The following is a 9408-nucleotide window of genomic DNA, read 5'->3' on the forward strand; positions in this document are numbered from 1 at the left end:
TTGCAGGTCCCAGCGCAAAATGAAAATACGTGCCCCCCCCCCTTGTTTAAAAATCATTAAGAATTATGGGCATGCCTGGGTGGCTCAGTCGGTGAAGCGGCCGATTCCCTAGCGGCTCAGGTCGTGATCTTGAGGTCGTGAGATCGAGCCCCATATCAGGTTCAGCTCTGACACTGTGGAGCCTGCTTGGGATTCTCTCTCTCTCCCTCTCTGACCCTTGTTCTCTCTCTGTCTCAGAATAAATACATAAATAAATAATCATTAAGGATTTCAAGACAGTGACAGCAGAGCCTGAAACTAAGTGGGGGGCTCTCCTAAACCCGGCCCCCATGGGACTGACTACACAGGTTGCACACCCACGAAATCAGTTCTGCCAAGAACCATTTTTTTTGTCCGCAACAAGAAGAAAGGGAAAGAGAGGTAGGAGACGAGAGGAGATATTAAATCCTAAGTTTTAAAAACTTTTATTAAAATTTTTTTTAATGTTTATTTATTGTTGAGACAGAAAGAGAGTGAGCAAGAGAGCGCGTGAGTGGGCAAGGGGCAGAGAGAGAGGGAGACGCAGAATCCGAAACAGGCTCCAGGCTCTGAGCCATCAGCCCAGCGCCCGATGCGGGGCTCGAACTCACAGACCGCGAGAGCATGACCTGAGCCGAAGTCGGACGCTCAACCGACTGAGCCACCCAGGCGCCCCTAAATCCTAATTTTTATATAGCCCATGAACCCAGAGAAGGTCTTCAGCTGATAAAAAAAAATGGAAAATGGAGCCCCAATGAATTTTGTTCATCCTCACTGGATGAGTTTGGGGAGCATGGCAAGACTGCCTACAGAGATATTGTGTGCTTTTCTCGCTCCAGGTCCGACCAGCCTTTTCTTTCCACCCCAGATTCTGTCAGTTCAGAGACCTAGATCCTCCTAGAAACTACACACCTGACGAACCCATCAGAATTTGGGAGACAGAAGTTAAAGACGGAGACATCCTGCCTCCTCTACAACACAGAAAGTACACATCTTGAGTCGTGTTCGTCCAGATGTCGAGACCCATGGCTGTAACCAGCTCTTGCCTGGCTGAGCAGGTGGGGTGCCGTGGCTTGTCTGTGTCGCATTTGCTGCATCCGTGTGACACACACAGAGAAGAGGTGGCCGCGAGGTCCCTGCTCCTCTGCCTCGGACCCCTGCCCGCCCCACTCTCTGTGGGCCCCTTTGTGCTGGGAAGGGACCCTCTCATGGCTCTGCCCACGAGCTCACGTCCATGGGAAAATGGGTTTGTTTCCTGCAGGGTGGGGATGTTGGAAGCAACCTGGCATATATTTGTTTTAATTGTGGTTAAAAGACCACATAACATAAAATGTACTCTCTTCACCATGTTTAAGTATACAATTCAGTAGCGTTAACTATGTTCGTATCGTACAACAGATCACTAGAAACTTTTCACATTTGTGGGGTTTTTATGCCAGTCCCCATGACCCCACAGGCCTTGCACGGCAGACACCCAGAGGGGAAGAGGCTGTAAACACAGGAGACACTTAATAAATGTCCTTAAGTGAACAGGGCCACACTAAGCTGTGTAACTCAGGCCTCGTTTATGACGAAGCCAATTCCCTTGGCCCCAGACAAAGTTTGTGACGTGATTTTGTTGTTTCCTAGTGACTGTCCATTTACAAAAAAAAAAAAAAAAAAAAAAAAAAAAAAAAAAAAAAAAAAATTGGCAGTCTTTGGATTCTTTATTCTGATTTTTCAGGCAACTCTGAATTTGAATTTCTAAACAATCTAAACGTGTCATATAGAAACCTTAAAACTCACAGAGCCTTAGCAACCTCTCAGCTAGCCCAGAGCTTACTTAGTTCAGTGCCTGGTATACAATAGATGCTTCATAAATATTTGATGAATGGATGAGTGACAGAATGGGGTTTCCGTATTAACGAGGAGAAGGAAGGATAAAGGAGATCAACGTGTGGGATCTCGAAACCTCTCTTACGCCAGTGGCCTCAGCCCTTTGCCAGAGATCTTGGTCCATGCAAAGCTGCTGGGGCATCAGGGGCAGTATGCAGGGACAGGAGGGACAGAGGGTGATCCCAGGACCAGGTGACCAGAGACCTCTGACCTGGGAGGATTCACCTTTGGAATGAAAGGCAAGAATCTTTCTGGAAACAGAAGAGGTGGGGCCACCTGGGGAGGACCCAGGTGAGAGTGGGGCAGCTAGAGAGGAGGCCAGTGTTGCTTAAAAGCAGCTGAGGGTCGGGTGCCAGATGAGGAAGGAGGTTGGGTAACGATTCAGGCGGGGTGGGTAGGGGCTGCAAAGCCTCCTGGGAGGAAGTGTTGCAGGGAGGGCAGAAATCGACAGTGGCCTGGCTTGGGGGCATCTGGAAAGAAATCAGGAGGTGGGGGTGGGGCAGCATTATGAACAAAGCAGGGACAGGCACCAGAGCATCTGGGAACGCGAACCTGTTGGCCTCTTTGGGCCGAAATAGAGCGGGACTTGGATGTTTACACACATCCTTTCCAAAAAAAATGAGAATAGAGCCTAAAATCATTTGCAAGAAAACCCTACGACGGCAGCCTAGAAGGCATGAGGTTTGGGCAAGAGAGCACCCCTTACTTACTCAGAGACAGTGTGGCCGTAGCTGGGGCGGCTTCTGCGGCTGAGGCCAAAAGCAATGCAGGAAGAGGCAAAACTCCAACATTGGCAAATTGTCATGTTTTTTGTTATTGTTGTTGTTGTTTGTTTGTTACGGTTCCTCTGCACTAAGGACAAATGGTCCAGTTCCAATGATGGAACAGAAGCTGCTTCTATTTCTTCTAGATGAGTAGGTTGGTAACAGTGGAGCAACTCACAAGGGAGGGAAGCTTCATTGTGTCCTTACACCCCCCAGGACCCGGTGAGGGACATGGGACCCAGCCAAGGAGAGGTATTCGGGCCATACTTGCTTGCCACGGCCGTGGGATTTCCGAGCACATCACTGGTCAAGAAAGTTTGAAAGAACACTTGGAAAGTCGCCTGCTAAATGAATTGACAATATGTGCCCATGGGCAAAGCATGTCCTTCCCTGGGCCTCAGTTTCTTCATCTTTGAGATGGGGTCACTGGAGCAGCCCAGTGGATCAGAGTCACCTGGTGATTACAAACATACCCATTCGGGGACCCAGCCCCTGGCGGTGTTGACTCATTAGATTGGGGTCCGGCCCAGCACAGATGTTCGGAACAAACCAACCAACAACCCAGATGATTTTGCTGCACAGCCTGATGACATTTGCGAGGGACGACTTTAGGGGGCAACCTGTCTTACTTCACAGGTCGAGTTGACTTTCCTCTTTCCGTCATCAGAAGGACGGGGGAGTTCTCTGAGCAGAGCACACCCAAGTGTGCACTTTTACCCTCCCCCAATGCCATGCCCAAATCCAGTCCAAATCTTTCAGGACCAGTTTGAATCCTTCCTGAAGCCTCCCCACCTTTCGGACCCGTGGCCCGATCTTTCTTTTTCCGTCCCCTAGAGCATCCGCAGCATATCAGGTGTCTCATGCGGGTAGAGCAGCATTATTCAGTGTCATCATGCACCCTGCTGTCTCTTCCCAGAAGGGCATGGACCTTTTGGGGGGACCCTTGTCTGCTCCCTGCCCCGACACCGTGATTGCTGACTGCAGTCGGGCTGCTCTGAGGCGGTGGTGGCCGGGTCAGCCACCATCACAGGATGGCTAATCATCACTTTGCTTGTGTGGGTTCAGCTCAGTTAGCGTCTGGTCCCCCCCGCTTTCCGGGGCGGGGAGCAGCATGAAACATTTTATTCATTTTAGTCACCTTCATGCAAATCTCCTGTGCATTTCTTCCTCGCGACTTCATTAGCCTGGAGGTCAGGGTGAGGTTCGTCCCACGACTTGATTAGATTTCTCAAATGGTCGGTATTTTTGGAAGCTTTCTGCTCTGATCTGGAAGAGACTCTGTGACAAGCCACTCTCCTGGTAAGGGTCTCATTGTTAACAATGACCCATTGTTAGTTATAAACTCTCATCCCAGGAAACAAAATGGAAAGGAATGAACGCTCTGAATGAGGAACATACATATGGAGAAAGGCGGGGATGGAGTTGGGGGGTGGGGGGCAGCACCATATGCCAGATGGAGAACGCCTGCTTCTACTGTATCACGTTTCCTTGTTTTCCAGTCTCCTGATCTCTGCCGTCTCCTCTGTTATTGTCTTGTAGTCCTTTTAAAAAATCATAGTAAGTGTCAGCTATTATGTTGACACGACCGGGCAGGAGAACGCCTGCCTGAGAAGTTTCAGAGAGAGAAATACTCTGCATGCCATCTCGCATGTTTCTGAATCTGGCGCCTACCCTCACTTTCTTGAAAGAGTGTCCCTGAATTTCGAGGTGACTCAGCCAGGTGTGCTGGCAGTGCCTCTAAGTAAAACTCCGTTTTATCCATTGGCTCCGACAAGGGCCCTCCTGGATGTTTATGGTGCGGATTAAGAGCCACCGGGCTCTCTCTATTTCAGAAATGAGGCTTTTCCAGCTTGTTGGCGGCTCTGAAATAGGCGTGAGGCAGAAGTCTTCTATCTGCAAAGATGCGCCTGGGCAGAGACTCCTGTCACTGATTTTGCCCTCACTTTTCCCTTGAACTCTCAGTAAGTCAGCACCATAAGTCACGGTGGGAAACAGAGTGTGTCTTACTAAGATTTTAAGGGGCGGTGGGGGGGGGGTTGTTCTCTTGTCACTTGGTAAAACAGATCCGTCTCTGCGCTGAGCAGCCTTTGTGGCCCTCCTTTCTCTCTCCATCCCTTTTCAGGGGAAACTGTCATCTGTTATGCTTTAATTATGTGTCTCTGAGGATGTGTCAGCCCGTTGCTACTCTCAGGGATTTTAATACTTCCTCCCAGTGTACCGTGCACATCTGATTTCCCCCCTAATCTCATAAATCTCCTTCCACCAAATATTAATCCAGTGGTGATTAGCTTTCTCTGTGCCCACCTCTCACAACAGTGGAATTTTTGTACGGCATGTTCCATGGGAGCAGTGTCTGTAACTGCTTTGAGCAAGTCCTTGGTCAACACTGTCGAAAATAATCATCAACTAAGTGCAATATGGTATCCTGGATTGGAGACCCTCCACTCCTTGGAACAGACAGAGGATATTAGTGGAAAAGCGGAAGAAACCCAAACAGAAGCTGTGGCTCCGTTAATATGTGTAGCAACGTTAATTTCTTACTTGTGCCAAATGCTCCAAGGGACTGTAAGATATTAACATCCAAGGAAGCGGGGTGAAGGGCACATAGTAACTCTCTGCCCCATCGTGGCAGCTTTCCTGTGAATCTGAAATTATTTCAAAGTGAAAAGTCGACTTAAAAATCAGTATTTTTAAGTAACAGAAAATATAGCGGGAACATGTATACTTCTCACTATGCCAGCACAGCATCATCTCTGTAAGTCTGGGATCTTAAATCCCACGTCTGCATGATCTCTGGGCTTCTGTTTCCTCATCAGTAAAACAGACGTAAGAATAGTCTTAGAATCAGTACAGCTGGAACAATGCCTGGCACATGCTCAGAGCCCAATCAATGTGAACGTTTCTTCTTGAAATTTCACTAAATTCAGTCTATACTTGCTGAGTCATATCCCTGTGGGCTGCCTCTTCATTGTAAACAGTTCCCATGTAGGAAACCAAACCAATTAAGCTCCTTACATTTTTGGATCTACCTTCCTTGGTTTCAAAAAATGTTCCAGAGACATCTAAGCCAAGTCACATACCTTTCAATCTTCTCATTTCTCATGGTTCGGGGGGGCAAAGTCTGTCACTGATAGGGCATTCTAAATAAGAAAGAGGTTTAGCACAGTGAAGGGTTCAGATCCAAAGGCTCGTGTGGCTTTTTCCTTCTCTGCTTTGCTATCTGAGCTCACAATGTGAGTGCTAAATGGAAGAGCAGGGGTTCCCAACTGGGGGCAATGTTGTCCCCCAGAGAACATTTGGCGATGTCTGGAGGCGTTTTGGGTTGTCCACTGGGAGCGGGGTGCTCTTGGCATCTCGTGCCCGGAGCCCAGTGATACTAACAAACATTCTACAATGGACAAGACAGCCCCCATGACAAATAATTATCCAGCCTGAAGTATAACAGCGGTACACTGAGAAACCCCGAGTAGAGTAGCTAACCATTTTAATGAGCCAATAGCACTTTCCCAGTTGAGGTTGTATGAAGTCGGTCTCCCCTCCACAAAGAATGTGTTTACCTGTGGTAGATCCTGGGAAAAACAAAGAACTTTCCAGATGGTCATCAAAGACCATGGGAAAGTTTTTGTTGATGGTAGGTATACCTTCTAAAACAGACTTTGGAACCCAGGTCTTCAAATATTCGAGTGAGGGAAGAAATGTGGGCAATTTAACGAGGGTGTCAGCAAAGGAAACACTATGTGCTTTTCTTGACTACTCGTAAGTTATTAGTGCTAGTGATTTAGGCGGGAGGCTAAAAATGAAGAGGGAAATGAGTTTTATGAAGAGGATGGAAAAAGCCAACAGCATTGTGGGTGTGGTAGGTGAGTTTGGGAGGAGGTGAAGAATAAAGCATGGTGATGCCAGATGGCTGTCTTGAATGTCCATAACAGATTGGCCAACATGGCCAGCTCTGCGATCCTTCCAGAGTTTAATAATCTTGAGTGGCATGGAATGATGGTTTTCCTTGCTAATAGAGTCAATGCAAATAATGTTTTATGGTAAAAGACATACTTCTGACTTTAAGGAAATCCTCTGCATTTGGGGCCTGGCCATATTGTATTAGTCTAGGCAACAGAAATACAATCTGATGATGTACCTGGTGAAGCCTGACTCCTAGAGCATTCTGCAGCCTCTTTCTAGACCTAACCTCTCTAGTACAGTAGCCACTAGCCACATGTAGCTATTTAAATGAAAATAAATTAAAACTCAATAAAATTTAAAATCTCTTTTCTCAGTCACACTGGCCACATTTCAAGTGCTCGATGGCCACATACAGCTAGTGGCTACCATACTGGATAACGTAACTATAGAACATTTCCGTCACTGCAGAAATTTCTACTGGACAGAGTTGCTGAAGTCTAGCACCTTCCTATTGCTTGACCAGACACTCCATCAGGACGGGAACTTGCCCAACAGGGCACAGTGGAGCCGTGGTCCATCAATAGTACCCATTTTAATACACCAAGAGAGCCCTGACCTGGAAATTCAAGAAGCACGGAGAGATGGCTGATGGGAAATTAATTCTTAGGCAGAACAAAACGTATAAAGGCAAATCTAGAAAGAGGAATGTGTAGGGGGCAAAGAGTGAATTGGGAAATAAGGAAGCACATTTTAAATTTTGATTAGGCAGGGGCGCCTGGCTGCCTCATTGGTGGAGCACGTGACTCTTGGGATCATGAGTTTGTGCTCCACGTTGGGCATAGAGGTTGCTTTAAACAAATTTTTTTTTGAATTAAACATTTTTGTTAGGCAGAACTAGAAAGGTTCTAGGTCGCCAGTGATCCAGGCAAATAGGAATTTCAGCGTGTGTGACACATCTGGTCATCACAGTTCAGGGTCTGCACCTCGCTTCTATCCTCTTGGGTTTGGGGAGACTGGATTCCCCTGGATTCTCTGTGCCTGACGTGGGTCACGGGTTTCTTTTTCTTTTCCTCTTGAACATACCAGGAGCAAAGGTGTGTTTCAGGGTCAGGCTCCTTTCAGGCTGAAAGAAAAAGACGTGTCCCGGAATGAGCTCCAAATAGGCTACTGATTCTGAGTCTGGCTGGGGCCACACCCCTTCTCCAGCGAGGGTGCAGAAGGCTTGAAGATTAGGGAGGGGTAGCTTCTCAAAGGCTGGGCATGAACAAGAGCCCTAAGAACAGATTGGTTCACAAATGAATGGCTCTGTGGGGGCGGGAGCCTATCCAGTCCCCCTCATAGGGTGAAGAGAGTCCCTTACGGACCTCTGGACTCTGCCCTGTAACACCGTGTGAGCAGGCCAAGCCCAGAGATCACCATGGGGTGGAGAGGGCGTGTATGTCTCGGGCTTCTCATTTTAAACAAGGTAATGAATGTAAACGGTCCGAGACCCTACAAACCGACAAGGGCTATCAAACTCTACTGGTTTCGTTAACTTAAAGTTTATGCTTTCTTCACCACTCATGTGGAAATTCATTCCCCTTCCTTTAGAAAATGGATTTCAGTCTGCTATACCTAGCCTATATCCTACGTAATACAAGCTTCAGTGCCCCTCCCCAAAGCTTACCTCTGGCCCCCATGGCACTGGCCCTGTTAGTCTCATGGCCCTTCTTTTCCCAGCTTCTTTCGGGAGAATTCACACGTTCCACGTTCTGGGGATCCTCCCTGGTGTTATCAACGATACCTCACAGACTGACCTGTGCTAACGACTTGCTCTGTATTCCCTCCCAGGCAACGGACATTTTTACGGGGCTTTCTGGAGACATCACGCTCACCCCAACAATGGCTTTAACCCAAGGAATGCTGAGGAGCACACACAGCTGGTGGGGAGACAGTGGGACACACGCCAGCTTCCCGGTGTTCCCCTTGAACATCACGAAAGTTAGAGGGACTTGGAAGACCAGATGGCCCGGGGTTTGCCTCCTTGTCTGTTTCAGAGTCAGAACATAGAGGTCTGCTGTCCGTTCTGGCTCTCTCTGTGCTTCTCTGCCTCTGTGTGGGTCTGGAGTGACATCTCTGAGGTGCTGCCCTCCCTGGGCTTACTGTCATCCGAGGAGTCCTTGTTCCAAGTGAGTCCTTTCTCCGGGGACAGAAGCAAGGGGAGGAGGTGGGTGGCCTGAGCCTGAGCAGCAGTGCAGGTGGGGAAACATACAGACAGTAACTGACTCCCCCCCGTCCCGTCTCCGGCCAGCCCAACCTGACCACGCCTTTGCTTCAAGGGGCAGGGGGGAAGTGAGAAGCGCAAAGGTGGTGGCCAGTGTGGGCTTTCTTCCCATTTGCAGAGAATGCAGGGATGGAGGGTGTTAGAGTAGATCTGGTACATTCCACTTGGCTACATGTTTCCAGAGGAGTTTCTCTGGAGCCTTACTTGGTCGTTGCAAAAAGCTGGGTTTTGTTTTCTTTGTGTTTTGTTTTGCTCTGGGGGCGGGGTGACTTTCTCTCTGCAGTGATTCACTGAGATGTGGGGAAAGACAGAAGACAGGCCCTCAGAGGGGAGGGGAGAGAACTTTACAATGATTAAAAGCGTGAGCGACGTCCGTGCGCTAACGTGTGGGAACAACAGAGCGTGAATCTCCCGTTTGCGCACTTTCAACCGCACGAAAAGAACTTGTCAATTCTGTGACATGGTACCAACCAACCAACCAACAACGCCCCCCACCCCCCAGTAATTATTCCTTTACACCTCTGCTCTCACATCAAGCCCTGTATGTGCAGAAGGGACAGGGCCCGCCCCCGCCCCCCGGACAGCCAC

The sequence above is a fragment of the Acinonyx jubatus genome, chromosome C2 (assembly GCF_027475565.1).
Source record: "Acinonyx jubatus isolate Ajub_Pintada_27869175 chromosome C2, VMU_Ajub_asm_v1.0, whole genome shotgun sequence".
Lineage (NCBI taxonomy): Eukaryota > Metazoa > Chordata > Mammalia > Carnivora > Felidae > Acinonyx > Acinonyx jubatus.